Source organism: Leguminivora glycinivorella, chromosome 18, assembly GCF_023078275.1.
Source record: "Leguminivora glycinivorella isolate SPB_JAAS2020 chromosome 18, LegGlyc_1.1, whole genome shotgun sequence".
Classification (NCBI taxonomy): Eukaryota; Metazoa; Arthropoda; class Insecta; order Lepidoptera; family Tortricidae; genus Leguminivora; species Leguminivora glycinivorella.
The window spans coordinates 15,303,361-15,316,422 of NC_062988.1; positions in this window are offsets into that span (position 1 = coordinate 15,303,361).

Here is a 13,062-nt window from a genome sequence, read left to right on the forward strand (position 1 = left end):
CTCTAATGAAAGTAAAAATGGTGAAAAAAAAATTAGCCTAGCTGAAATGACAATCGTTGGCTTAGCGCTAAGAGCCGATCCAAACGTAGACTGGCTCTGTCGCTACAACACGGAAGAGTGATAGAAATATATCTAGGCATCTTAGCTACGATAATTACACCCAGAAGATTCTGAGTATTAAAACAAAATTTGGAACCTTTAGGTCTACTATAGAGGACATCTATGGAGGAACGAGGTACCTAATACTTCAAATTTGGAAAATGGAAATGGAAGACGGATTTATATAAAAAGCCCAAAAATATTATATCTGTGAAGTTGGGCATATGAAAGTATAGCAAATCAAGTTTTTATTGGAGTTCTATTAGCATGCACAATACTTCTAGAGTTCCTGATACTTTTTAACAATAGTTCTGGCATTTTTATACAAAAAAATCGTTACTATGGATTTTGACAAAATGATATGCTAACTTCCCATTCCAGCATATCATTTATTCCCGAATGGATTAAAAATTTATACACAGCTCCGTCACACGAAAAAAAGGAGTTCCTGACACAAAAAACCAAAACACTGACCATCACCAGCATTTGGTAGCAACTTCACATATGCTCTGCTGGTGTAATTTATAAACACACACACGTAATTTTAGACCCAAATAAAAGATCTAGCTCCATCGTTTATAGAACTCATGAGTTCTTGGCTCTTACTCAAGTAACAAATCCAAAAAGAAACGAAACCTTAATAATATATAATTTTTCAAATTTAATACCTCCAAGCCGTAATAAGGTCTTAAATAATAGACGTTATTCTAGGCTATACAAAACAGAAGAGTTTTAGGCATTCAGGTATCTTTTAGGTTTTAAAAGTTTGAAAGTAGTCAGAAAAATTTGCACAACGGCCAAAAATTTCTGCTATCGCAATTAGGAGTGACCAGCCAAAATCGGTAACCACGATTGGCGGAATCGGTGCGTTGGCTGTGAGTATCAACCGCAGCCAACGCACGCTGATTGCTAATTTATATTTTTTGTGAGCGATAATCAGAGACCGCTGATCGGCAGATACCATCTAGAATACTGAGATACTTGCCCTCGCTTATTACCAGGACACATTGATACAAAAAATGTGCAGGTCATGTGATTGTCCCCGCTTGGCTATGCCCCCAGTAGCATCAATGATAAATTGGGCATCAGAATTGTTTTTACACCGCACTGTATACATTTGCAGTTGTTCTGGGCGCCAATATATGCAATTAAACTTAAGCAAAGCTACATGGTCATACAGCCTACATATTTTCCATGTTCGGCATTTTTTAATAGGTTTTGAGCTGGATCTGAAAATTCTAAGCCATAACTTCTAGCAAACGCTGTGCTTTCGCTTTGCGCAACACGCCAGTTAAAAAAATAATAATAATCTGTTTATTTCTAAGAAACGTACATGCATTTATGAACTTAACTGCTAATCTTAAATTGACGCAAGTATTGACGGATCCTTCCCAACAAAGTGCTTCAAACGAGCCGCCTCTTGACGTCGGAACGTAATCGCATCCCGGCGCGTGTTTATGAGGGTGTCCGCTACCCTCTGCCTATGAACTCCGCGTAACTGACGGCGTTTTTTCCCAGTGTGTATGTTTTTCATTCCTTGGATGGTAACTTTTACCACGACGTCAATATTTTCGGCTTGCTCCTTTAGTAACGTGGCACTTATTATTGCTCTACATTCACTGCAGTAGCCTTCAAACGATAAATAATACCGTGAAATTGCCTTTAGATTTACAGAATTGTTTTTTGAAACAAAAACACAATCTAAGTTGTGTTGGACCCACATTGCTTAGGCTATCACGTCAGCCCACCCTATACGCAATTTTCAATATATTCGGTTACCGTATTTTTTTTTCTACGGATGTGATCGTTTTCCATTTTTCAGCAGAAATTACTAAATTTATATTTTTTGTCGGCTCTGATTCTGTATTTTTAGAGCAGTGGGACGAGTCATTAAAACTTTCTACAGTATCGGAATCTTGTTCAGGTGATAATGGCGACATACCGAAAAAATCCAAAATGCGATCTCTAAAACCATTACGGTTATTATTTACTATAGTATGGACGTGTTGAGGAGCTTGACCTCGATTCTGCCATCAAACTAGCAATTGTTTTATAAATTTGATCTGATGGCGGAAGAACGCGCCCATTTGTATCGATAGTACGATAAGCAGGATCCAGCAACAACGTCTCTAACCCTATTTTGTCTTATGCCTTTTTTGGATTTGAATCCATGTTGTATACTGAACTTATATTAGTAATTGTTTAATTGGGCTTTATTTTATTGCTTGCAAATACAGTTTAAAATCCCTATACTAATTAACAAAATTCTTAAGACCGTTCAAAATACATATTAAACTAACACAAAAAACTACACTATGAACTAATAAATTAAACTACAACTAAACTAAATCTACCTATAAAATAAAACCCTATAAATAAAAAATAGAACCTAAGTCAGAGCCGGCCGGTAGGGTGCCCAGAAGGCTGGCGGAATTGCCGCGCTGAACAGCAATTCCGATGCGCTGGGCAAGATATGCTCCAGCCTTTCGGTCACCCGACGCGTCTATTAGGCGTTTGGCCAGCTCTAATTAGGAGTGACCAGCCAAAATCGGTAACCACGATTGGCGGAATCGGTGCGTTGGCTGCGAGTATCAACCGCAGGAAGTGAGCGATAATCAGAGACCGCTGATCGGCAGACACCATCTGGAATACTGAGATACTACCCTCGCTTGTTACCAGGACACATTGGTACAAAAAAATGTGCGGGTCATGTGATTGTCCCCGCTTGGCTATGCCCTCGGTAGCATCAATAATAAATTGGGCATCAGAATTGTTTTTACACCGCGCTGTATACACTTGCAGTTGTTCTGGGCGCCAATATATGCAATTAAACTTAAGCAAAGCTACATGGTGTATACAGCCTACATATTTTCCATGTTCGGCATTTTTTAATAGGTTTTGAGCTGGATCTGAAAATTCTAAGCCATAACTTCTAGCAAACGCTGTGCTTTCGCTTTGCGCAACACGCCAGTTAAAAAAAAAATCTGTTTATTTCTAAGAATAATCTTAAATTGACGCAAGTATTGACGGATCCTTCCCACCAAAGTGCTTCAAACGAGCCGCCTCTTGACGTCGGAACGTAAGCGCGTCCCGGCGCGTGTTTATGAGGGTGTCCGCTACCCTCTGCCTATGAACTCCGCGTAACTGACGGCGTTTTTTCCCAGTGTGTATGTTTTTCATTCCTTGGATAGTAACTTTTACCACGACGTCAATATTTTCGGCTGGTTCCTTTAGTAACGTGCCGCTTATTATTGCTCTATATTCACTGCAGTAGCCTTCAAACGATAAATAATACCGTGAAATTGCCGTTCGATTTACAGAATTGTTTTTTGAAACAAAAACACACTATGTTGTGTTGGACCCACATTGCTTAGGCTATCACGTCAGCCCACCCTGTACGCAATTTCCAATACATTCGGTTACCATATTTTTTTCTACGGGTGTGATCGTTTTCCATTTTTCAGCAAAAATTACAAAATTTATATTTTTTCTCGGCTCTGATTTTGTATTTTTAGAGCAGTGGGACGAGTCATTAAAACTTTCAACAGTATCGGAATCTTGTTCAGGTGATAATGGCGACATACCGAAAAAATCCAAAATGCGATCTCTAAAACCGTTACGGTTATTATTTACTGTAGTGTTTAGGAGTCATGCTTGACCCCGATTCTGCCATCAAACTAGCAATTGTTTTATAAATTTGATCTGATGGCGGAAGAACGCGCCCATTTGTATCGATAGTACGATAAGCAGGATCCAGCAACAACGTCTCTCTAACCCTATTTTGTCGTATGCCTTTTTTGGATTTGAATCCATGTTGTATACTGAATTTATATTAGTAATTGTTTAATTTGGCTATATTTTATTGCTTGCAAATACAGTTTAAAGTAGGGACTTTAAACTGTATTTGCAAGCAAGTATAGGGATACTAATAACAAAATTCTTAAGACCGTTAAAAATACATATTAAACTAACACAAATAAAACTACACTATGAATTAATAAATTAAACTACAACTAAACTACATCTACCTATAAAATAAAACCCAATAAATAAAAAATAGAACCTAAGTCAGAGCCGACCGGTAGGGTGCCCAGAAGGCTGGCGGCATTGCCGCGCTGAACAGCAATGCCGATGCGCTGGGCAAGATATGCTCCAGCCTTTCGGTCACCCGACGCGTCTATTAGGCGTTTGGCCAGCTCTAATTAGGAGTGACCAGCCAAAATCGGTAACCACGATTGGCGGAATCGGTGCGTTGGCTGCGAGTATCAACCGCAGGAAGTGAGCAATAATCAGAGACCGCTGATCGGCAGACACCATCTGGAATACTGAGATACTACCCTCGCTTGTTACCAGGACACATTGGTACAAAAAAATGTGCGGGTCATGTGATTGTCCCCGCTTGGTTATGCCCTCGGTAGCATCAATAATAAATTGGGCATCAGAATTGTTTTTACACCGCGCTGTATACATTTGCAGTTGTTCTGGGCGCCAATATATGCAATTAAACTGAAGCAAAGCTACATGGTGTATACAGCCTACATATTTTCCATGTTCGGCATTTTTTAATAGGTTTTGAGCTGGATTTGAAAATTCTAAGCCATAACTTCTAGCAAACGCTGTGCTTTCACTTTGCGCAACACGCCAGTTAAAAAAATAATAATAATCTGTTTATTTCTAAGAAACGTACATGCATTTATGAACTTAACTGCTAATCTTAAATTGACGCAAGTATTGACGGATCCTTCCCACCAAAGTGCTTCAAACGAGCCGCCTCTTGACGTCGGAACGTAATCGCATCCCGGCGCGTGTTTATGAGGGTGTCCGCTACCCTCTGCCTATGAACTCCGCGTAACTGACGGCGTTTTTTCCCAGTGTGTATGTTTTTCATTCCTTGGATGGTAACTTTTACCACGACGTCAATATTTTCGGCTGGCTCCTTTAGTAACGTGGCGCTTATTATTGCTCTATATTCACTGCAGTAGCCTTCAAACGATAAATAATACCGTGAAATTGCCGTTCGATTTACAGAATTATTTTTTGAAACAAAAACACAATCTAAGTTGTGTTGGACCCACATTGCTTCGGCTATCACGTCAGCCCACCCTGTACGCAATTTCCAATACATTCGGTTGCCGTATTTTTTTTCTACGGGTGTGATCGTTTCCATTTTTCAGCAGAAATTACTAAATTTATAGTTTTTCTCGGCTCTGATTTTGTATTTTTAGAGTAGTAGGACGAGTCATTAAAACTTTCTACAGTATCGGAATCTTGTTCAGGTGATAATGGCGAAATACCGAAAAAATCCAAAATGCGATCTCTAAAACCATTACGGTTATTATTTACTATAGTATGGACGTGTTGAGGAGCTTGACCCCGATTCTGCCATCAAACTAGCAATTGTTTTATAAATTTGATCTGATGGCGGAAGAACGCGCCCATTTGTATCGATAGTACGATAAGCAGGATCCAGCAACAACGTCTCTCTAACCCTATTTTGTCGTATGCCTTTTTTGGATTTGAATCCATGTTGTATACTGAATTTATATTAGTAATTGTTTAATTTGGCTATATTTTATTGCTTGCAAATACAGTTTAAAGTAGGGACTTTAGCTTTGAAAAATTTTGAGTTAAACTTATTTGTGGAAATTCTTCTTTGTTTTGCACAGTTTAGGGCCACAGCTATTACTTCAGACCTAGTTATCTCCTGGAACTCGTGAAAATCTTTCAGCAGATCAAACCTGTAACTTGACAAAATCGAAATGTCAAACCTAAGTAAAAAAAAAACTAAAAGATACCTGAATGCCTAGAACTCTTCTGTTTTGTATAGCCTAGAATAACTTATATTCTCATTTTTAGCAATATTACTCATACTCTTATGCTTTTGAATTTACACAGTTATTCGCTATGTTCAGTTTAACTAACAAGAATCAAATTAGCATACTAATGAGTAATTCCTCGCATAATATGCTAAGTGTTCGCGGCGAATTTGCGTACTTATTTATATACTCGTCTTAAGACGCTTTAATAAAAGGTCGTCTACTTATTATATTTAAATATTTAGTACCTATCGTTATTTTTCAAAAAGGGAAAGGGAAAATTCACAAGCTAAATCTTGAAGTACCTATCTGCAGTCAACTCAGTCAAGGTTTAATATAGGACAAACTGCCAACATTTTGTATCGAAACGCTAGCGATTATGATGTTGGCTAGGTATCGGCCCCGTAGCCGAATGGCATTTCTGCGACGCGAAACGCCACCGAAACGCCGCAGAAATGTAGTCGGCTCTGTCGCGCCAATACGCAAGAGCGATAGAGATAGATAGCTACGAAAGAGAGATGATTATCGTGAGCGTTTCGTGAGCGGTTGAGCGTTTCGTGAGTGGTGTTTCGGCTACGCACACTGATCTTTACTATACCAAGAGCTTCTATTCCTAAATCAGAGACCGGTAGGTATTTATTCCACACAAAAATATCAGTATTATTTTTCTTTCATTAAGATAAAAACAGGTATAATAGATGTGGGTGCTAAGACAGCCAAACTTAAGTGGGATTGGGCAGGGCATGTATGCCGGATGCACCCGGAACGGTGGGCCAAAGTGACGACTGAGTGGTTACCGCAACGTATTTTGCAGAGACTGGCAAGAGCGGGCATCAAACCGTGAGGAATGGAAAAAAGAGGGAGGGGAGGCCTTTGCCCAGCAGTGGGACACCATATAGGCTATTAAAAAAAAAAAAAAGATAAAATCGTTGTTTATAAATGCATGGATCAGCTCCACATAATAGCATGAATTAATTCAAAATAATGGTCAGTTTTCGAATTAAAAAGAAAATACCACTACCGCGCTACTCGCCACAAATCCAAGATTAATATCAAAATAAAGCAAAAGATCCCCCAATAATGTAATTTGATACTCTCCTAATAAATTTACTCTGGCACATAAATTTGTAACTTTGCCAAGGAATGCCGGGGGCGATTTCCGTTTCGCCTGTCGAAGTTAATTTAAGACGAAAGGGAACCCCGAAAACGGTTTCCGTATAAATTTTAGACCTCATTTTCCTCTTTGGATATATTTTAAATTTATTTTATTATAAGAAAAGAAAGTTACAGTAAAGTTTTAAACTTACACCAAACTGCACAGCAGTTTGTTGGCACAAAACTTATTCTACCCTCCACCATAGGTTATTATAGTTTTTAAGTTAGTTTTAATACATTTATAAATACAACTTCTTTTGTATTTCATGCAATGATAAAATATTAGATGGAGAAAGATAGATAGAATACTCTTTATTGGCACACCTCAGCAAAAGATCGTCACTACTTTTAAAAAAACTTGTATCTTCGTCTGTCAATGAAAAGAAAATTGTAGTAAGTATGTATGGAATGCATATCGACTTACTGCGTTTTAACTTTGAGGAGCAGCGTGAGAAACGAGATTTTTTTAAATTAGTGACGAGATACAGTGGAGACAAAACAAATGATTATAAATAGAGGCAGACAACAGGCGGTCTTAATAATGTTATTTAAACATGCAAGTATGTCCTACCCAAGGTATCGAAGCACTTTTTTACACAAGTTTTACTAAACACCATTCTAGATTCCATTTACCTGTATTAATTGAAGTCTTGGTGGCTCAGTTGGAGAGTGCTGGAGTATCTATCCAGAGACCGTGAGTTCAAGGCTAACCCAAAGCAGACATTTCCCACTTTTTTTTTGTCGTCGAAGAGATAAACATTTATAAGAACAAATTAGGTCCACTCGGCCATTTGATCCAATAACCTACCCATCCGGGGTGCGTAGCCGAATGGCACAAACGCTCACGAAACAAAACGCTCGTAGATATCTATCTCTGTCGCTCGTAAGTATTGTCGCAAAAGAGCCGGTCTACCTTTCGCGGCGTTTTGTTTTCGGTAATGCCATTCGGCTACGGCACCAAGGAAGTAAAATCAGGACTACCTTTGTATGAAGAATCAATGTTCCCTTACCGTTAAGTCTTACAATAATTTGAAGCCGAATTTCGAGCTTCTGTTGCGAATTACGAGAGTTTGGACTGAAAACAATATTTTGATGATCATTCTTGTCACTTATATTCATGTTATTGAAGATAACAAATTTTGTTTAGTATTGTCTAGTGACGGATATAAATAATTGATTACAGTAGACCGATTGTATTCCTCGGAAGCTTCTTGGCAAATCTTGATAAAATTTGTCGAGTATTGAGGGGCTAAGAATTATTACACCACCCTAGAGATGCGCAAGATGCTTCATTGAGGTGAAAAGATAGATTTATATCTTTCGCTCGCGGTGATACATATCAGTCATTTCGCTTATTCCGCTCATTTCGCTCAGTAAATCTGTCAGACTATTTTGAGCAAGATGGCGAATCGTGTGATAGGATACCGCCATATTGCCAAGCCGAATCCTTCCGAATCACCCCGAACCTGTCATTCGGAACCTTTGCATCGTTTCGATATTTTGGTTCGGCCCGCTCATTGGAATCTTGAGTAGGAAAGAGCGCGCAAGTAACTCTGTTACTGAACGAAATGAGCGAGATGAATCTCTACTGAGTCACATCTCGGACACTGGCGAATCTGACGATCAAATATATGAAAGAGGCGCGTTCCTAGCACAGTCTAAGCTCGTGTAGGTTAACGCGTACTGTGCTTGTATGAGTGAAATGTCAGGTCGACTGTTCGCGGTTTTGACAGGCGGTAACTGTGAGGAAACCGAGAGGGGGTGGGCGGCACTATCAGTGGGGAGCGGGAGTGGCCATACTGTACGACAGGACTCTTTAGTATACTGTGCCTGGGGTCCGCTTTGACAGCTAATAATACAAACCTGCGTTTTATATTACGACCGGTCTGGCGCAGTCGGTAGTGACCCTGCCTGCTACGCCGCGGTCCCGGGTTCGAATCCCGGTAAGGGCATTTATTTGTGTGATGAGCACAGATATTTGTTCCTGAGTCATGGATGTTTTCTATGTATATAAGTATATATATATATTATATATATATCGTTGTCGGAGTACCCACAACACAAGCCTTCTTGAGCTTACCGTGGGCCTCAGTCAATCTGTGTAAGAATGTCCTATAATATTTATTTATATTAATGGTACCCTAAAACGACAACAGCACTATAATCATAGAAGCCTCTAGAAATCACATATTCTTGTAGAAACTAGTAATTTTTGTCCACATATTCATTCAGGTGGGCATAGGGTAGTTAACATTGAACACCTGGCGTACTTAGCCACTCGCCTGGCATATAGTCAAGCTCTAATGAGTTGGCAGCCTACACTTTGTTACAGTAAAGGGATGGGAAGGCTCCTTGTTATCGAATTGACTGTGAATTTTTTTGTTTGAAATTCGCCGTTTCATTTCTCGTCGTCGGGGTGTATGTAGCGATGCACGATGGAGCGTTAAACGATTTATGTCAAATTGTCTTGATTTTCTTATGGACGTTGTCTAATAATAAAATTTAGGTATATTAAATAATATTTGTTATGCAGGAAATTGAGTCTAAAGGGATATAGATATGAAAGACATTCAACTATTGAAAGTTTGTACGGGACCCTCGGTGGGCGAGTCCGATTCGCACTTGGCCGGTTTTTTTTTTCATTTCACGTAACCTACACACGTCCGTTCGCAAACAAAAACCTTCGGAAACTGCGACTGGCCGCCGCGGACACGTTCTCAAAACGATCAAAACCCGCCGTCGGCGGCGACCAGCGTCTTCCATCAGACGCCCGCGGCGTGTGAAAAGTTGAAAACGACCGTGGCCTTATGGCATGCAAAAGACAATTTCCCATGTTAAACTAATAAGCTTCTGAAACGCGGTTCGCAGGTCGAACCCCGGCTCGTACAATTAGTTTTTCGGAACTTATATGCGAAATGTAACTTGATAAAGCCAGTCGCTTTTCGGTGAAGGAAAATATCATGAGTAAACTAATGTCAAAAAGGCCTAGTTTACCCTTCGGTTTCGTAAAAACGAGTGCCTATAAGCCAAATCTTGGTATTAGCTGTCAAACTGGCCCCAGGCCTCCATGAGTCGCGGTAAATGCCAGGATAAAGCAAGGATGATGAAAAAAAAAATAAAGCTGCATGTACGTAGAACAAAACTTTCTGAAAGTTTATAAGTGGTGCAACACTAGTTGAACAGAAAAATCGGTCAAGTGGCAAGCCAACTCGCAGCACGTCGAGTACTAACTATTTAACTGGTTTGCTCTTGATTCTTTGATCAGAGAGAGAAAAATGTGTGTTCGTGTTTAAATGATTCAATATGGTTATTAGGTTATTTAATGTCATGAAATAAAACTATGGAAACGGATTATATCGCGTCTAAAAACTTAAAATTCATTATACGCGATATATCCTATTTTCATAGTTTTATTTCATGAGTAACTATCGCTTTAACCGAAGATAATATTATTTAATATCAGTTTAGAAAATACAATTAAATACATTTGAAGAACTTCAAAGAAGGATGAGAAAGTTGGACTTAATCCACAATATCCACATACCTATGTGCAAAGTAAATTTAGACAAATTGTAACCTGTCTACGTCTAAAATCTTAAGTAGGTTGTTGACGTTTATCAATATTTTTTAATCATTTTTAGGGTTCCGTACCTCAAAGAGGAAAAACGGAACCCTTATCGGATCACTCGCGTGTCTGTCTGTCCCTCTGTCACAGCCGATTTCTCCGAAACTACTAGACCGATTTACTTGAAATTTGGCACACGTATGTAAACCTGTGGCCTAAAGACGGACATGCAATATAATTAAATGAAATTAAACGAAATTTAATCATAAGGGGCACTTTTGGGGGGTAAAATTGAAAATTAAAAATCAAAGTTATTAGAACTATATTGTGCTACATATCAAATGAAAGAGCATTTTATAAGCATCTCAAATATATTTTTTTTATAGTTTTTATTTTGGTAATTTAGAAGTTATTTAAGAAAAATTACCATTCCCCCCCCCTTATCTCCGAAACTACTTAGCGTAAAATTTTCAAAAAAATACACGAGATAGCCCTCTACCTGTAGATTATAGGAAAACCTATTAGAAATCTACAGTCAAGCGTAAGTCGGACTTAAGAGAAAAAAAACTCAAATTGAGATTTTCACTCACTGCCACTGCAAGTACCTACTAAAATGTTTTGAAATTTTGTGAGCGCCATGGACAGGTAGATAGAAATTCATTTCTGTTCAGAAATTGTTAAAAATTTTAATCATTTGCCAAAATGACTTAAGCTCCTACTAAAAAGGAGGCGCTTAAGACTGTTTAGAACTGCACTGACCATAATATTGCCCACATAGGTCCAAAAAATGGTGTATATATACGAAAACAAAAAAATTGTGCCACCGACAACCAAAATCTGAAGTCTATTTGCTCTATCTCTCATAGTTTCCAAAATATACGCAAAATCTTGAAAAGTACAAATCTAGTGTACGTTGCTATCACATGTCGTCAGGCGCTCATGACAGTTTTGTATGGAAATGTCGAAATCCGACTCGCACTTGACCGATTTTCATAGAAAGTTGTGTTTTATTATAGTTTTGAAGGAAGTTTCTTGTTTTTAACCACCAACGCAAAAACGACGATGTGCCGTGCATGTTAGAACCTCCAGGCCTCAGCCGGTCCGATGGAAAAAGGCCAGACGGGCTGACACTCGTACCGTGAGAGAAGGGTAAGTGCCTACTCTGGGACGCTACGTGTGTCAGCACGTTTGCCGCCTCGCACATCGGCCGGACAGTCCGGACTGCTGGAGCAGCGGCTGAACTAGCAGCATCACGGAAGCGCGACAAATATTCGGCGCTGCTGTCGCGCTATCTATTTGTCCCGTTGGCAGTGGAGACGTCGGGGTGTTGGTGTGCGGAGGGGAGAGCCTTTTTGATCGAATTGGGGCGGCGGCTCAGCGAGAGAGGCCATGACCCTCGTTCCGGGTCTTTTCTGATGCAAAGGCTGTCTATCGCAATTCAGCGTGGGAACGCATCGAGTGTGATGGGCACCTTTGCGTCTGAGAGGGCTCGGAACGAGTTTTGTGAATAGACTTTAGTTTTATAGTAATGTTAGTTTTAATAGAGTAGTATTATATTAATTAGTATTTTTTAGTTAGTTTTACATGTACCTACCGATGACTTTTGAATAAATGCTTTTAGTTATAATAATAATAGGTTTAACACGTTCCCTGTGTAACCGACAACCAGAAAGTGACTCCTCACGTGCATTTTTATTTTTTTGTAAATTAACTCGGAACTGTATTATATTGTTATATTTATATACAAATACATCTTTTATGACGACCGTTTTCCCTATTTTCCCATTTTTCCGAGTGACCCACATGTGATGCACACACGTATAGGCTTCTAAACTAGTGCCCACAATGTGATGCATGCACGTATTATCTCATTGCTGAGTGCATCACTCCTATATTTATATACATATTTTTAAGTAATTTGACGTTCTTTTTGTTTTTATATATGTGGCCTACGTTTGTTTATGCCATTTTTTGAAGGAAGAAAGTTTCACAAAAGTTTGATTGGTATATGAATATGCCTAGTCAATTGTCAGAAGTGTTTGGTAAGACGGATGTTAATCATGAAATACTCTTCAAAACTAAATGCGATTAGTTAATTTTTGCCATATACCTACTTATGAATAAATATAGATAATTTTAGAGGGAGTGATAGAAAAGATCATGGACGAATTGGAGCAAATTGATGGTTCTAACATTTCTGGTGATAGGACCCGTATCGTCCGTGGACTATTGATGACATAAAATACTTTATCAATCGTGATTATCTTGAAGATTCCAAAATCAAACAATTGGAGATTACGTGGCTTTGCAAAAACTTACTAAGACATAGCCTGAACCAGGTTTGCCGCCTCTAGTTCAAAATGCAGAATGTGTACTGCCAGTACCAAATTTGACGTCTGACAACCGACAACCTGGAGCTTTATCTAG